This window comes from Choloepus didactylus, chromosome 7 (genome assembly GCF_015220235.1).
Source record: "Choloepus didactylus isolate mChoDid1 chromosome 7, mChoDid1.pri, whole genome shotgun sequence".
In the NCBI taxonomy this organism is placed as follows: Eukaryota; Metazoa; Chordata; class Mammalia; order Pilosa; family Megalonychidae; genus Choloepus; species Choloepus didactylus.
In genome coordinates, this window is record NC_051313.1 from 53,778,281 (window position 1) to 53,797,073 (window position 18,793).

At 33.5% G+C, this 18,793-nt stretch overlaps 1 long non-coding RNA gene across 1 annotated transcript; it reads right to left on the reverse strand.

Moving 5' to 3' along the window:
• Positions 1-200: 200 nt before the first annotated feature.
• On the reverse strand, positions 201-18,082 carry LOC119540454. The gene is made up of 3 exons (XR_005218095.1): positions 18,019-18,082; positions 1,212-1,297; positions 201-377 (listed from the first exon to the last, which is right to left on the reverse strand). It is a non-coding gene; the product is annotated as an uncharacterized LOC119540454 (long non-coding RNA).
• Between the last annotated feature and the right edge of the window lie 711 nt (positions 18,083-18,793).

Here is an 18,793-nt window from a genome sequence, read left to right on the forward strand (position 1 = left end):
GTCATTTTAAAGAGTTAAAATCTAATTTTAAAGCCGAAATTTGTTCAGAACAAAAGATTGTCAGCTTCCTATATTCTTTTGCCAATATTTGTTAGAAGCTTTTCCAGAGAATATTCAGTTTGATATTTTTGAAGTTTTTAGTTATTAATGTAGGAAAAAACAATGACTAATAAATTTTGGATTTCAATTATCTCTTTTATTTCTGTTCCCTTTAATTAAATAGCACGGAAGACTTCAATATGTAGAAGGGGCACTGCCCAAATCTGGGTTCCTCACTCGGTGCAGTCAGTAGAAGTCAGTAAAGCCAGAGGGAAAAGAGGCTTTATTTACGCTGGCAGGAAGACAAGGGTAGTGGTCTTCTTTAAAAACAGAACAGCCTTCAAGGAAAGAAAGTCAGAAAACAAAAATGCATCTAAGAAAATCTAGAACGTGCAAAGCAAGCTATAGACATTCTGCTCTAGATCCCAATATTCTAGGGAGTAAGACTTTTTCTCAGAAGTTTATTTTACATGCTATTTATTAAAACCTAATGTGTAAATTGTCCCATGGTAAATGAGATCTAGTATTGACAATGTGTTTCTGGATCCATTTACACACAATCTGGACACAGATAAACCTGGAGCTGGTGGGCATGGACACATTCTCACACATTTACAATTCATCTCACCCAATTAATCTTTCAACTGCTTGGGAAAACATGATTACTTCTCTTCTAGACACTTGGTATTATAGAGGTCTCCCTCACTTCTTGTTGACATTTGCCTTTCTTTATGGTTACCATTTCTTTTGGTCTAAGCAACTTCCAGTTATTACACAACCTAAGAAGACCAGTGTCTTAGGAAAACTAATTGATAAAACTAGCAAAGATTAGTATTGTGCTTTGCAATGTAAGTTCCCATCAGAAGGGGAGTCCATGTGAAATTAAGGTAGATTAAAACTCAGCCACTGTGAAGGGGCAGGTGGCGCTGGGAGCTGGGGAGGGTTCTAGGTTGGAAGGGGCAGCTAAACTGCAACCAAATAATATTCCTACACTAGCATTTCTAGTAAATTACTTCAATTTATTAGAAAAGAACCTGCATCTCCAAGCCTCCAGTAATTTGTTGTGATTTCTCATTCTAAATGAATATGCACTTTTGTACATAATTTTGTAATCATAATTTTTTTATGAAACAGAGCCCTCCAAATTGTTTATGCCTCAGACCCCACAATACCTGGATCTACTCCTGTCTTCCATTTTTCTTTAGATAATTCACCTTCCTGAAGTGGTCTCTTTGGCAGTCAAATGAAAAGCATACAACTAGAAATAACAAAGAAAAATATCTATATAATAATATAACGTTCTCAGTGCATTTCAAAGATATTCCACACCAAAATGTAGATAAGATAGGTACTGGTATCACTCATATTTTCCAAATGAAGAAACTGAAATTCACAGATATTAATTAACTCATCTATGATCTATGATCTATTCTTAGAAAACACACTTTTGTATTCCAGGGGAAACAAGGTGAAAGTTAACTTTGCAGGAAACCCATTTCTGAAACATATTTACCAATATTTTATTTAAACCACCCTATACTAAATACTGCCCAAAGAACACTAGATGACAAAGTAACAGGAAAATTAAAAAATGAACATTAAACTATTTGGGTTGTGAACATTAAACATCTCTAGCTTATGTTGAATATTAAAAAATACATCTACGACTTAAGGTGTTTTTTGTTCTTTGTGTTTTTTTTTTTTTTGAATTTCAACTAAAATTAAAATCATTTAGGTATATATTGCTTTTTCCTTAATAATTCAATTAAAATTGTTTAAAAATATTTTTTACAGTATGATTGTTTTTATTTTAAAAAATAAGCTGCATAGCTGCAGAGACCCATGGAGGAATAGCAGTGATACCACACAAGGTGGTTAAAAAGCTTATGAATTAAGCTCCATATAAGCAAATTTCTTTGTAAGTAATTTATATTGTATGGTAAACTTGTATCCAACTAGAACAGCAAATTAAAACATTAATCACATCTGTAAAATTTAGGGCCCTGTGCATACAGAAAAAAAATATTAGGGAAATACATTTTCTTGTATTGCTGAAATAAATATTGCACATATGGAAGCCAGTCTAATCCTTCTCATTATAGTGTGGATGAAGATGAACATTAAGCCCATATAACATTTCTTCCTGAATTAGTCGATAGCTCATTTTAGTAGGTAGCACATATTTCCAAACCTGAAATGCCCATGTTCAGTCAGATTTGCAGTCCCCTTTCCCTGGCTGCTCAGGCTTTCCATCACTGTTAGGTAACCACTGTGATTATTCCATATCACATACTGATGAGATGGCAAAACAGTTACAAGCTTTCTTCCCTGCATTAAGCAGGTTGTAAGCCATGGAAAACTAACTTGCCCTGAAATTATCAAGCCTCACCAATGCAGGCAGCCTGCCAAAAGACATCCAAGACACCAGCCCCTATTCTCAAGCACATTTTAATCCAGCTGTTCCTCACAAAACATCCAGCAGGCTTTGATTTACTGCTCTACTTAATTAGAATGTAGAGTATGGGAGACCATCTTATGCACAAGATAAGCATCCTGAATGATATTCTAAACTTTACAGAATGTGGTGGAATTTTCTGTTTGTGTGTGTGCTGTTTATTTTCATAACCAGATATTGAACTGCGGGTGCAGCATTGCAAGGTGTTGCATTTCTGGCATAAGCCAGCTGAAAGTAAAAATGAAGGTGACAGCACCTGGAAGAAAGCAAAAACAAATGTATTTTCAATAGCCATTCTATATATGATTAAGGCAACATCCACTTTAAGCTCTCAATTCTGAAAAGAAAATTCCCTCAAGGGAACTCTGTTGAGCCCCGTACAGCAAAGAAACAATAAAATGTTTTAAAACTCTGAAAATTAGAATTTTAGGGATTTGAATGCAATTTTGCAGACGTTTCTACATTAAGTGGTTGAGTTACTCTTATTAGGTCTCTGCTCTGAGGATGCAGCTTTACTGAGAGACAAGTCCAGACAGGCTCAAGCAAAGCCTCCACCTGCCCTTGTATCCAGTATATACAGAGAATAGTACAATAAGTAGAGAAGAGGCATCCCGACCCCTAGGATTTTCTAACAGGAAAAATTTCCAAGTCCAGATTTAACTGTGTGGAAGACAGTTTTAGGCATAATCACCTTAATCCATTACAGATGAAAAAAGATGAGGGTAAACAGAGTGAAAATTTTGGTAATATTGGGTGCTTTGGGCTCTATGTGAAACCAGCCCCATTATTTCACAAAATAAAGTGAGGCACTTTGCTTGTTATTCAAGTCCTAGTTGTTGAAAAGAAGTGTTATTTCTTTAAAAGACCTAAAATTGCTCCTCCAGCTAAGATAATACATTATATGGGGGAATCTATGGTGGGAACATACTTCTATCACACAATCATGATTCAAGTAATCAATTGAATTTAGGGTTTTGTTGAATCCATGGAAAATAGAGCGTTAGATTTTCAGTGAGTTTCTAATTCATATGCTTCCTCCAATTTCACATCTGGGTTTTTGGTTTGTTTGTTTATATTAATTAATTAATTAATTAAATTAATCAAATGTAAAATATACCAAGAGCAACAAGGAGCAAAAAATTAGGAATTTTCTGAAAAGGAAAATTTCCCAAGAACAGAGATCACCTTTAGAACTCTAATATATTAGGTTTTAAAATATAGTAAAGCTGGCTTTGGTGATATAAGCAGTATACACAAATATAGCTAATTTATATTTTACACTGAGTAACAAGACTATAAATTCATGTATTACCCGTTCTTGGACATATATCATGATCAAAACAGAAAAGTTTTCATTTGATTTTTTAATAGCAACATTGGTGACCTGTTTTCAGCAGAAAGCACACACAACTTCCTTTTATATTTTACCAGTTTATTATGCATTTATATAGAATTGCGTGGAATGCTCTCCTTCCAATATCTATTTCAATTCAATTTTTCAATGGATAATTTAGGCTCTGTGTTACTGTTTGAATAATTTTGTTAAGAATTTCACTGAGTTCTATGTACATGATACCAAAACAGTTAATTTTGTAGAGAAATATGTAATTAAATTTGGGGTTGATATTACATAGGATGACATGCCTTTCAGATTAATTTTTTTCCTAGCAAGTGTTTGTTTTGGCACCGTGCATTCATTATATGTTTTCCTATTCCAAAACCTATTCCAATTTCAATATCATTCTTAATCAATAAATTTTACTGTATGGGATTCCTAATATATATTGTATAATTTAAAAATTTTGGTTTTAAGCCATACCTTAATGCTCCATAAATGAAGGCATGTATCTAATGATGAAGATTAAAAAAAAAAAGAACGTAAGAAATGCAGCAATCAGAATCCATGAAACAGGGCAGCAGTTATGAATGTAGGAGCCACAGAACCCTAGTGCTTTGAGATGCCTAGTAAGCAAAAAACATAAATGTTCTGTGATCAAACCTTTGGATAAGCTTGCCTACCATATCCTCTTTTGAAGTTTCAAAGTGGATTAATATTCTAATAAATACTAAAGACTCTGAGAGGTTCTCTGAGGAAAGAAACGAATTTCATTTAGTTAATCACTGTGGTAGATACAGAGACACACCACCCAGATCCCCATTCGATGACAGATATGCCGTCCAGCTGCAGAATGTGCAGTTCACATCCACCCAGCCATCAGCCCTGGACCAGCTCCCATCTGGTGATTGAGCCAGATGACCAGCCATTCTCACCCAACACTCCAACAGGCAATCCTTGCTCTCCTGCTCCCTGTCGGGTTTGTTGAAGCTTTGTCTCAGCAGGCATGGCCACTTGGCTTCTTTTCCTTCCTGGTCTTGCTTCCTCTTCCTTCCTTTCATAATTGTTGATCATCCAAACCCTGTCTCAGTGTCTGATTGTGAACAACTCAACCTGAAACAACAACTACCTAAGAATTTAATTTAAGCACATGATGCATATCCTGCACCTTCTTTTGGAAAACTGAAATAGGAATTCGGAGGCAAAGACCCTATTGATGAACAAACAAGGTGTACTGAATCTAACCTGAAAATCATTTGGCTCTTCACCTCCACACTTCTGAGTCCTCCAGTAGAAAAATTAGTGGAAGATTCTCTCCTAGACCTGAACTTCAGTCGTTATATAATTTTACTGCAAGCATCACATGGAATATTTTTTCCCTTGTGTTAAATTAGAGTTGAGTTTTTGCAGTATGCTTAAGTCTTTACATATTATAATCTAAATTAATTTCAAGAATATTGTGATTTCAGTTAAATCTAGGGCCTATAATGTAAGATCAGCTGGTGTGCTCTCTCAGTGAACACATTGGCCCTTTACAGTACCTCTTACACATTTTTAAAGAGTATACTTAACATATTCATCATTGGTACATTATAATTCTCAGGAAAAAATAATTTAAAAGTGAATATTGACCTAAAAACTATTAAAATATAAACTATTCATCTCCACTGAAACTACTGTATCCTTGCATCCCTGATTAGTCATTAGAATCAGATTTTAGGGCTCTAAATTCAGTATACTACTATAGCAAGGAATTTGTTGCTTTGATAAGTAACTCTTGTTCCTAACTTAATATTTCAGATTCAAATGTTTCTTTTTATTTCAATTCTGAAAAACATACCTTCCAAATTTTCATTTTTCACAGATAGTTTATCATCATCAAATGTGTAACATCTGACTTAAAATTGAAACATTTTAAGAGATATGAAAAGAATACATAAGATAAATCTTTATTAGAACAAATGAAAATTCTTTCATTCTGCTTTTTGTCTATATGAACCTTAACAAAAAGAAGAAATTCTTCAGCTTTCCTTAGTTTGAAATTAACATAGAGGCTATGTTATAACAAGACAAAGAAGTTGTAAAAACACACTAAATATATAATTCAATGGATTTAAAATACAGTTGCACTTAGGTTGAAACAAGCTAATTTTAGTGATCATTACTTTAAGGATATGTTTTGGATTTTTCCGTTCAAAGGTTTATTTGTGGTATATGTGAGATGATTCTTTTTCAAATGTCTATTGAACAATTTTACTAGTCTCTTGTGACAAATGCAGTGAGCACTGTACATTGCTGGGTAATAACTGACATGTTCTATCACTGAGCTGTACACACAGTTATATATACTATGCAGAACATATATTTAGAGTTTACAGCCAAAAGCAAACAAAGAAATGAAAAGAAGAAACCAAAAAGATGACCAAATAAAGACTTGTGTTTCAACCACAGTACTGGAGTAGATAAGGTGGTAATGAACTGTCATTTCTCCTGTGTCAGTAGGACTTCAATTTCCTTTCACTTGTGGAGAAAGTGTGAAGCCCCAAAACTTATAGCAAATTTTGTCATGAGGGCAAAATGGGATGGTAAATGGTTTTCCTCATGCTTACAGCATATATATTATCTGCTATTAGGTGTACCAGTAATTCAGTTGCAAGTAACCTAATGAAGAAATTAAATCACTTGCCTTTTTCTTGTCTCTCTCTTAAAGAGGTTGCATTTTGTGCTGACAGTGCACAGCTGATAAAATAGCAATTTTTGAAAAGCTTGCTCATTTAGCTACTCTCAGAACCCCTGCTGACATCACTGACATTTTCTCCAAATATGCAAATACTGTAAGTCACTTCCTAAGACGCATGAATATATTTCCAAAAATGTTATTATTTTATGATCAACTAGGCATAAATGCAGAGGTAGACTAGTTTGCTGACTTTGTAATGCCACAGTCATGAAATGACTTCTTTTTTTTTAAATGAGGTTTGGTACGAATCTGTCACAGCCTTGTAGATTTTTAAAGGTGAGTTATTCCTTTCATATAGAGTTGGGGGGGGCGGGTATTTTAAGGCCTTCCCATTATATAAACATAAAAATAGGAGGTAAAAGCCCATAAGCACAGCAAACTTAAATACCTGGGTGACAATGGCGATATTATCGTTAAACTCGACCCGCAACTTTTGAAATACAGTGCAGATGCAGTAGGCACGAATACTATCTTATTTAAATGTCTGTATTAAGCACAACCACTCTCTGCTAAAAATGGGGAAAAAACAAACAAGTTATATTCATCAAAGTAATTGTGTAGGTACTTTCAGTACCAAAATGCCTAGAATGAAGGATTGAACTGCTAACGGCAGCAGTGACAGCCATGAATCATGGTAGGCTACTCCGGGGCCTTTACCACCATAAAACAAAAGATGTAGATGAAAAATGCTGCAATTAAGTGATTTGATTTCTGCCCCCTTTTTCCTACTGCATTCGTGCATGGCTGCACAGCAAAGATTGATGGGAAAAATTACTCTACGTGATCTCTGACAGAGCCTTGGAACAATTCTATAAGGGGGAAACATACAAATCAAACCAGCTTTCTTGTATTCAAACAAAATAATACATATAAAGCAAATCCTTTAGCCTATATCCAAAGCACCAAAATTTACATGCACACATAAATTGTTGAGAAATGCTCGGCTATCAAAACCAAACTCATGGATTTTCCAGCTAGTTGGGTTATACTGATATTTGTTTAAATAAATATTCAATCAGCACTGCCGAGTGGCATCCTCAATATGTCTGTGCACTGAGAAAAAATTACAGATACAAATTTGTGGAGGTAAAACATTCTTATCTTTTATATCAATAAATTATTAATGAAAATACATGCAAAATAAAATAATGCAAAATTTCACAGACTATTCAACTCCCCTGTCATTATAGTCATTTAGAGGGACATTTTTAATGGGTATTCACAACTCAGTTGGGGTCCTACATACAAAAGAATCATACTTGAATACTAGGGAATATTTTATTGTGGTTGGAACCTACATTTAAAAGATGTCGAACTTGCTGCATCCACTGAATAAAATAAACAAGTACTGCTAATATGCAGAAAGGATAATTCCTATTATCAGAGGCTAAAGTGAAATTACGTGTGCTTCATTTCCTGAAGAAAGACGGTCACTCAGTCTCAGTTCCCTGTAAAAAATGTACAGTTAATTTAACTTGAATCTATACAACAGAATCACCCCCTCCATCAAAGGGGGAAGAACATGTTTATGTTTGCCTTTTTTTTTGCTTACGAAGACTGTATTTAAAGGCTGCTAGTAGAGTGATATTGAATTCAGTAAATTATTGTGTTCTATCTATAAACCTTTACATCTCTGCCTTTGTAATATTGAGGATTTTTAAAGTTTAAATAATGAGTTACATGCAAGATTCTGCAAGACAGTAAACAGTTTCAGTGCCACTATACATTTCTGCCACATTAGGACCCTTTAAAAACGCATTCTACTGACTAGCATTTCACTGTGGTTTCTTAGAGAGTTACCTAAAATGTGTACAGCCATTGTTAATGTGTTTAATTGTTGTGGTTCTTTACTGTCTATCACAAAAGGAAACCTCTTGGTCTCAGGGCCAGAACTCATTAGTGGATTCGTGACTTTAATAATGGGAAAATCTGTGAGATACTAGCTTGGCTTGATGAAACATCACAGAAATAGAAATCGGGAGATCTGGGTTCACTACTAATTAATATTAGGTCAAACCATATGAAATCACTGTTTATATAGTTCAAAATGGTTTGACTATCACAATTACATGTGCTTCCACATATATTAGTGTACTATAATGTATTAGGTATACTTAGCTACAATTCTTTTAGCTATAATAGTCAAAAGGACTATTTCTAATTCTTTACAAGTAGGAACTTAATATGCTTTAGTCAAAATTTCCATTTTTATCTTCATCTGGTTGGTAAATGATTCTTATAATTTACCAATGATTCATTAAATAAGTTGACAACTATTATCAATTCACAAAGTTATAAGAATGGTATTTTAAGTAATCAAGGTAAATCTAACTTTAGAATAAATTCATTCAGTAAAATTTCATCAAGAACTCATTTCATCCTTCCTCTTGCAGATAGATTTTTATAATGTCTATTGCCATACTTAAAATATTTTTCATTTCATTTTTATTAGGCCTCTCTTTCTAAGGAAAGGATTTGAATTGTGTAAAAACAGAGTGTAAGTAGGGAAAAAAACATGCCTAAGGACAAAATGGAAATGCATGAATAATAAATGTGCTGTGACCAAACTGAAAATTGGATTCTGAGCTTCCTGGCAGACTGAATAGAGGGAAAAAATACTGTATTTTTTATGTATTTTTATCTTCTGAGTTATAGTTTAGATTTTTAAGGTCAAAGGGCTTATGATCATTTGGACTTTCTGAACTAGTCCTCTCAACCACCATCCCCACTCCAACTTATCCTCATTTTATTCACCATTTTTCTTCTCAGGATTACGGCTATTGTAATAAAATAGGACTCTTTACAAACAATTAAGTATATCAATGTAGAAAGCTATTTTCTATAGAGGATTCCTATTATAGTGCTGAATATTTTTTATATTTGGATATATGGTATTAAATATGAAAGCCCTTGAGACATAACCATATGTAGAAGAAAGGGTCAATATAACCATTAAATATTTGATCCCCAATACCAGTACAATTATTTTGCATAAATAAATAACAATCGTTAAATCTAACACTATCCTAAAAATTTTAGACTATTTTAATAGTAAGTAATACTAGCTATGAAAATTTCAAATATAATACAGAAGAATAGTGAATTGTCTACTCATTTTATATTTTTATTAAGGTACAGTTGACATACAGCAAACTGCACATATTTAAAGTGTAAAGTTTGATACAATTTGGCATATGAAAACATCCACAAAACCATCACCACAATCAGGATAAAGAACATATGCATTGCATCCAAAAGTTTCCTCATGCTTATTTGTAATCCATCTCTCCCCTTCCTTCCTTTTTCTTACAATCTGCTTTCTGTTACTATAAAATAGTTTGCACGTTCTAGAATTTTATATAAATGGAATCATATAGTATGTCTCCTTTTATTGCCTGACTTCTTTCATTCAGCATAATTATTTTGAAATTTATCCATGCTGTGCGCATTGATAGTTCATTCTTTATTATTGCTAAGAAGTGACGTTCCATTGCATGGATACACCACATTTTTAAAATCCATTCACCTTTTGAGAGACATTTGTGTTGTTTGCAACTTGGGGCTATAACAAATAAAGCTTCTATAAACATCTGTCTTTTAACATTGTTAAGACAATTAAAAGACAAGCCAAATACACAGTGTGATGTGTGATTGTGAACACCTTGCGGTTCACACTCCCTTTATCCAACATATGGACAGATGAGCAGAAAAATAGAAGGGAACAAAAATTAAATGAATAATAGGGGAAATGAGGGGATGGAATGTTTTGGGTGTTCTTCTATACTTGTATTTTTATTCTTATATTAAAATTTTTTTGTAGTAATGAAAATGTTCGAAAATTGATTTTGGTGGTGAATGCACAACTATATGATAGTACACTGATTATACACTGTAGTTGATTGCAGGGTATGTGAATATATCTCAATAAAACTGAATTGGGAAAAAAAAAGGCAAGCCAAAGACTAGGAGAAAATATTTGCTAAGCATATATCTGACAAATGACTTGTATCCAGAATATGTAAAGAATTCTGAAAATTCAATAATAAAAACCATGCACACAGTAAAGAATATAGGTAAAAGATACCAGCAGACATTTTACCAAAGACAATATATAGATGGCAAATAAGTACATACAAAGATGTTCAAAATCATTAGTCATTAAAGTTATGCAAATTTAAAGCACAATGAGATAAAACCTATTGGAATGGTTAAAGTCAAAAAGGCTGGCCATGGTCATGTCAAATGTTAAAAAGGATGTGGAGGAACTAGAACTCTCATATACTGCTGGCAGGAATGTAAAATAGTATAACTTGTTTGGAAAACAGCTTGGCAGTATCTCAAAAAGTAAAATATACACCTAGCGTATGATTCAGAAACTATTTTTAAACTGACATTGTTAAAACACTATTATTAGCAAGTTTGAGGCTAAGTGAGAAACATGCTTCTTACTTGGCATAATCTCTGTTTATGCTTATGTCCTGCTTCTCTTAATAATACAGGCTTTAAATGTCATGTATATGTCATTGACTTCCAACTTTATATCTCCAGCAAAGGCTTCTCCAATGATCTCCAAACTTGTGCATCCAATGCTTACATTATTTGTTTGGTACTTTAAAACTACTTGTCACCTCGTTTCCCCAATCTCAGGATATAGTACTACCATCCACCTAGTTGCTGGAGCCAAAATTCTAGGATTCATCCCTGAATTTCTCTCCCTTCACTAACAACCTCTGCACTGTCCCCTATACCCAATCCAACAGCAAGATTTGTTGTCTTTATCTCCAAAATGTATCCAGAATCTGTCCACTTCTCTTGATTTCTATTGCTCCTTCCCTAATCCAAAAGTCCAGGTTTTTTACTGCAGTCCCATAATAAATTTCTAACAACTGTTCCTGTCTCCATTCAAATTCTAACCCCTAAAGTCTATCCTTCCTACAGAAGCTAGAAAAATCTTCTAAAACCTAAATCAAATCATGTTACTCCCCTTTCTAAAACCTCTAACGGCTTCTGATTCAACTTTGAATAAAATCCTAACTCCTTACCGTAGCCAAGGCCATGAAGTTTGTGACTCACTGGTACTGCCTTCACCTTCCTCTCTACTTCAGACAAACGGGCCTTTTTTACACTCTTCTAACACTCCAAGCTCATTCTTACATTTGGGCCTTTACGCTGCGCTCAGTCCTCCTAAAACTAATATCCTGTGCCTTATCTTTTATGCCAATATTTTTTTTTATGTCACCAGTTTTCAGCTTAAATATCATATCTCCAGTGAATTTTCCCTGATTACTAAATGAAAAATTGCCACCTCCCCATCATACCTTATATCATTCTCTCATTCCCCTCACTATACTATCTTATTAATTCATTTCTGTTTTTGTATATTGTCTGTCTCAGTTCCTCTATGACATGAGCTAGAAGAACCCAGAAACTTTGTCAAATTGCTCATTCCACATCTCTAGGACCCAGAACAGGGTTTGGCAAGTAGGGGGCACTCAATATTTCTTGAATAAATGTCTGGATTATTCACTTACATGAAAGTTAAAGGTTCTTTTTTTCCCCAAAATATATCACTTCTTTATCTGTTTATGTTTGCATTTTTTGTCTGCTTTTTCTATGAGAATAATTTCAAAAGCTGGGGTTAAAAGAATAAAAAGAGAGACATGGTAAATCTGAATCCAAAATTTTGTCATAGAATAACAGTTTTTCTACTTTTCATTTCAACTAATTGGAAGGTTAGGGAACTGTTGGTTGATACAGCAATCATCCTGGGGAAGAACACTAAAGCATAAAGCAGGCACTCCACTGCAGTCTGCTGTCTCCATTCATCAACTTTATAGCAGCCACATGTAACACCACCAGATGCTGGGATTTTTAGTGCCTGGAGAACCTTGACTTTGTACCAGACAACCACTAACTGGAGGGGCAAAGGAAGTCACATTACTGCCGTAATCCTCAAGAATTTAAACCTAAAAGTGGCTAAATACACATTAATTGGTCACCTCTCATAACCCACAAGCAATTATTCCCTTTGATTAGACTCAAGAAATTTGAGTGTCACAGAATATAATCAAAAGGAGAAAAATGGCAAAATTCTACAAAAAAGAATTTTTCATTTCCATGAGTAATAAGTCTTCTTATGGCATCTTCTTAGAAAGCCATTCACTTCCTTTCAAAATGATGGTTGAGGTGGCTTTCAGAAAGAAATGTCTCTATCACGCAGAAGGTATGCAAAATAGAGCCAGCGAAGTCAATGATCCAAGTGACCTGTTGGCCATGGTGGAATCTTTAAATGAAAAAGCCTCCTTAAAGATCAGCCAGTCACAGAGCATGCCAGCTGGAGTGATGATGTGGGAACACAGAGCAGGAACATGCAGTGACCACAGGAAGAGAAAAGAGCAGAATGGATATAAAGAGAGCCCAGGAACATTGGCCTCTGTGAGAGGGAGTGATAGGAGAAGCAGTAAGGCACAGACCATTTAGTGTGTCATTTCCAGAGAGAGAAATTGGTTAGGGAAAAGTAAAGAAGATGAAATGGCTAGCAGCAAATTAAGAAAAGACTTTGAATTGTCAAAAATGAAAAGCTAACAAAATGCGATCTATAAATGTTCCCTAATCCGCATGGAAAGGGGACCAGAAGAGGCCTATTGAGCACAATAAGCATAATCCTTTGCATGAGGAGTGTTTAAAGGGAGGAATCAGCAGCTGCACCACACACCGTCATGTTTACCTTAATTGATTCATAAATTTGGTCGTTAGTTATACATGGTGTCAAATCTGTTTATCCATTAGATAAAACCCTTTTTAAAATTCCTTTGATAAATTACCTTACCAGGTACTTGGTTATTTCTAAAATACTGAAACTCTGAATACTTATCAAGTGCCATGGAGAAAGGACAGACTCTTCTGGATTTGAACTGCTATAATCTAACTTCCCCATAGAGAGTGATGGAGAAGAGGAGAATAACATGGAATATTGAAAGGGTATGAATATGAGTGAACAAAATGAAAAGTACAAATTATAAATGAAGTGGATAAATGTTTCTTTTCTTTAATATAGAACCAATAGGAGGCTTCTTCCAAAAATGAGTAGAAGAAAGTGGCTAGGTTTTTCTTAGGGACAGAAAGTAATCTTGACTCTTTGGCAGATGAAAAATGTCTTCTTTCTCTTGCATTTCTAAGTGCCTATAGAGGAAGGAACCAACAAATCTGGCTAACCAGAATAAAAGAATATCAAAAGAAAAGACATTTCATCACTCATAAAATTTCTAGAAAATAACCTTAAACATACACAAAATTGCAAATGGATCCATATCCCCTTTTTTCATACTCTTTGATACAAAAATCCAAAAGAATAGTCAGTAAGAATGTCTTTTTCTCAAATTCTGTAGGCAATAGGTTCCGATGTTATCCTTCCAAGAGAAGTCTTCTCAAAGGTAGCAAGGACCTAAAATACATCAGCTAAATCTCTATTTACCTATCATCTAACATCTGTTTATCAATATGCGTATACATGTATCTATCATCTATCTAAAAAAAGGCTAATTCCTTTGGAAATTAGGAGACTACAAAAAGTAAGGGGATAATGTAGAATTTAACTAAGTTGGAGAATATAAATAGTGATTTGAAGAAGACAAATCAAACAAGAGCACAAGTTTATCTTAATTTCTATAATTGGTCATTAAAAGTTCCAAATTGTCCCAATTCCTTTTCTGTTTTATGTAGTCAACTCCCACCAACTCATGGTCAATTATGTTAAAAACATGTTCAATCTTCACTCAACAAACATTTATTAAATTTTTCCTCTATACAAAATGTGCCTGGCCCGAGGCTCAGAGTTACAATTATTTTAGAGAGCAAAGAAATAATTTTGATCATGTTCTATATCCTATAAAGTCTAATCTCACAGTTATAATCTCAACTTGGACATGAAAGCCCCAAGAAGAAATTATATTTTTGATCTCAGATTATGCCTCAAAACTATTTAAGCTCTACTTTTAAAAAAATACATTCTGGTATCTAAAATTAAGATCTCTGAGAACTTCAAATAGATCTAATGAAAAAATTGTTATTCAAATAGTTTCTTTTTGTATATTTGGTCTATGATACTTAAAGTGCTACTTTATTTGAAAAACTGTTCAGATTCATAGAATTGAAAGCATGCAATCTCTTTCTGTAAAAAATAGACATATTTATTATAATTTGACAATATCTTTTCAATAATATGAGATAATTACTATTTTTAAGTTAGCATGTGTTAAAATATAATGTTGTAAATGGATTTAGGGAAAATTTTAGTTCTAACATTGATTAAATTAAAATTGACTATACAATATCAGGAGTTAATCCAAAATGTCAGCTAAAAATCCACATTTTTTTTTTCCATTTGCATAGTCTAAACATACACTAAAATGTACAATGTTATTTTATCTCAAATATTTACCAGTTGTAAAACCAACCTAGTATGCGAAATTGGATAGTATTAAATTTTTTTTATAAAATTAAATATATTTAAATTAATGTAAATTATAACAGAGATCAATCTTTCAAAGATTTTTGCAGATTTTCTAATGAAAACTTAGAGCTTAATTTTTACAAGTTCTCAGATACACTTCTATGAATTAAACAGTTTTCTTTTATTTAAGAAAATAAATATATTCATTCTTTATTAAATCATCAGTTATATAGATAGATTTAACTATGTTGTTTCACCTGGAAAAAAAGGCACATATTTTGCAACTTTTTTTTTTTTGGCAAAACTAACTTTCTTGAAAACAATTTCCCTTTTTTCTAAATAAAATAAATTAAAATAAACACAAATAAAAACTCTGAAAACTACTCTCCAAAATAAAGACCCTTAAAAGAATAACAATTATAGCATCTTCCTTTAAATAGTGCATAGGTGCTATGACTAAACCCCTTAAATCTAGGATAACACATTTACATTCTAAAATATAGGTACATAATTTGCACAACTGAAGTTGCGAGTGATAGGTTAGTATTATTATTAAAGATTTACACATACCTTGGACAAGAAATATTGACAACATTAATAGCTACCATTTATTATGTGCCTACTAAGTCTCAAGCCTTATCCTAGGCCCTTTGCATATATCATTATTAATAGTCACAACATCCCTGCAAGGTATGGGTTATTTTTTTCATGTTTACAGCTGGTGCAACTGTGATTCAGTCCCGGAATGCACTTGCCTAAGGCTAAACAAGTAGAAAAACTGGAATTCAAACTCAAATCTCTATCACTTCTGTCTAGCAGCTTCTGACTTTATTCACCTATGATAAACTATGTGAAAATATGCTTCCTAATTTTTTCAGAATTCAGTATCAATTAAGACATTTTCAAAAGCAATATTTGACAAACGACAACAACAACAACAACAACAAAACAGCCACAGGCTTCATTAAGATACTGACACATTTGGGGACCACGCTGATGACAGAACAATGTCCAAAGTTTGAATTTTAAAAGTACACTATTTGTAATATAATCATGTTCATTGAAACAGAAGTAATTTCAATTTTACTTTCAAATATCTGTTTAAGTGTGCTTTTAAAAAGTGCTTTTTGAAAAAGCTGTACTCTGATATGGTGTAACCTACCCCAAGAGAAGGCCAAACTTACGCCTAATAATAATATGCACATTTATTAATGCTCATTGTAGGTGGCTAAGTGCTTCAAGCACATTATTTAATTTAACTTTTATAACAATCCTGTGAGGAATAATATATCTCGATCTCAGAAGTGAATCAACTGAAGCATACGTGCATACAAACTGTTGATCAGTTTACCCACAGACAAGCGGCTAATGAGTAGAAGGGTTAAGTTTATGCTCAAATTTTGCCCAGCTTCAAAGTCCCTCACCACTATTCTATCCTGTTCCTCCTGACGTGTCCTTAATATGTGAAAATCATTCGAGTTTCCACACAAAGACTAGGATATGCGCCTGTGAGCATTTCAGTGGGCTAAGCCTACAGGAAGAAAGGCAATGGCAGTGGCCATATAGGCTGTCTTCTTGCCCCATTTAACTCTGACATTTCATCTCTTCACCTCAAAAAATGAATGTCGTGTATTAGGTAGTCTCTAAGACCCACTTAAGTTATAATATTTTAAAGATCTTATTAAAGCATTTCATTTAAATGACTGAACATTGAGCCTAAAGAAAAAAACAATCAAAGTTTTGTTGTTGTTTTGCTATCGTTTCCTTCCCTCCCCATGGGCATTATGGATGTTAAATGCACCCAGACTGGGGTCATCCAGAGCCGACTCCTCTCCCAGCTCTGCCAAAGCAACTGTGACCTTGGGGAAATGGCTCAAATTTTCTTAGGCTCATATTTTTTACCTGTAACAAGAAGAGACACTAGTGCCTACCCGAAAGAACCGGGTGAGGAAAAGATGGATATCAAAGTGTTTGGCACAGTGTTAACTCAAGAAATGTTACTTATTATTAATTTTTATTATAATTATGAGACTAAATGGTTATGCTATGTAATTTATGTTGTCATTAAAGAATCACAAAAATATTGAGGGCAAAATGTTCACCTTACTAGTTTTAAAATACTCTGAATGAAATTTTTAATTATAAATATGATATATATATGCATGTATGTGTGTATATATATATGTGTGTACATATATAAATAAACATAAACATATATGTATATACATAAACATATATGTGCACATATGTATATATATATTACTTTACCTAGTATTAAACATCTACATAAACATTCAATTTTATGTGCGTTTCGTTCTTTTTTCCCCATTGTTTTTAGATGACATGACTGACAAGATCAGCAAAAGCTTTAGATATAATGATAATATGCAAAAGCACACAGAATTCTCACATGTATAAATGCTGTCTAGTTATTTTAAGACATTTTGTGAAAACTACTAAAGTAGTGGGGACAGGACAATGATGCATCAACTGAATTAATCACTATCATCATTCTTCTAAAGAAAAAACAAAGCAACTTCAGCACACTCAATCATCATCAACACAAAGAGAATGGAGCGGCATAAAAAACCAAGGCTGGTTCACTTTCTCTGGTAGGCAATGTTAAAAATTCACAGCCATCAGAAGCCTGCTCAATACTTCCCAAACTCTGAAATCCTATTTATAGTTACTTGAGGGATGGTTGGGGCCGCGGTGGTTTCTGTTTGCTTGTGGTCTGTTTATTTATTTAATTTTGTTTGTTTTATTTCCTCACAAATAGAAAATGCGACTGTTGAACCAATCAATGGAGAATTTTACCTGATGGCAGGAGTTGAATAGTAAATATAAAAGACACACAGTTGAGAAAGGAGGATTTCTTTTCACTAGCAACTCTAAGATGATATGAGGTTGTCTAAGTCTCACCAAAACTCAGCCATAAATAAAGGAACAATTCCATGGCTTCTGGAATTTTGCATTTTTTCCATAAATATAATTACTTGCCACTGAAGCAAATGCATTTCTGCTCCATGTCTTCTTATTCATGGATAACCAAGATACCAAGAATACCTTTATAAAGAATGGAGAGAAAAACAGGAATAGTCTTCACTTTGGTGCACTTCAACAAAAACATGACAGTGATAATATAACCAGTTAACCCCAAACACTTAATTAACCACAGTCTAATATTTTGCCCTGCAATTTATTTTAAAAATATGTAGGGAAGTAAAATAATAATTACATTATTGCTAGAAGGAAATGTACAGCCAACAAATATAGCTGATGCAATTTATAGGTCAGGAATACATGGTTGCTACTACGGATGTTTTTGTTTTAATTTTACATTATTTAGCTTTTCATATATTTATGCCATACCACCTTATGAGATAGTTTTCCTTTCCATAGTACACTTTGAAAATGTTATTCTATAGATCAACAGAAAATACTGCAAAGATGGGATATGCTGAAATAGCAGCTATTACTAATTTCTCACATATAAGTGTGAAAAGAGAAAATCAAAACTGCCTTAATGCATTCTAGTTCTTTCATAGAGATTTGGGAATTCATTACATTTACATTGCTCAATACTAACTGTGGGGATTGGACAACAAATGTAGATTTATAAATATAAGAAGTGAGCCTATCATTTTACATTTGCCTTCACCACCATTTATGACACATACACCTTAATAAGATATATACATTTCATATTCATGTCTAATAAGTGTGTATATTATATTTGCATGTAAAAAAGAGCTTGTTTCAGAATGCAAG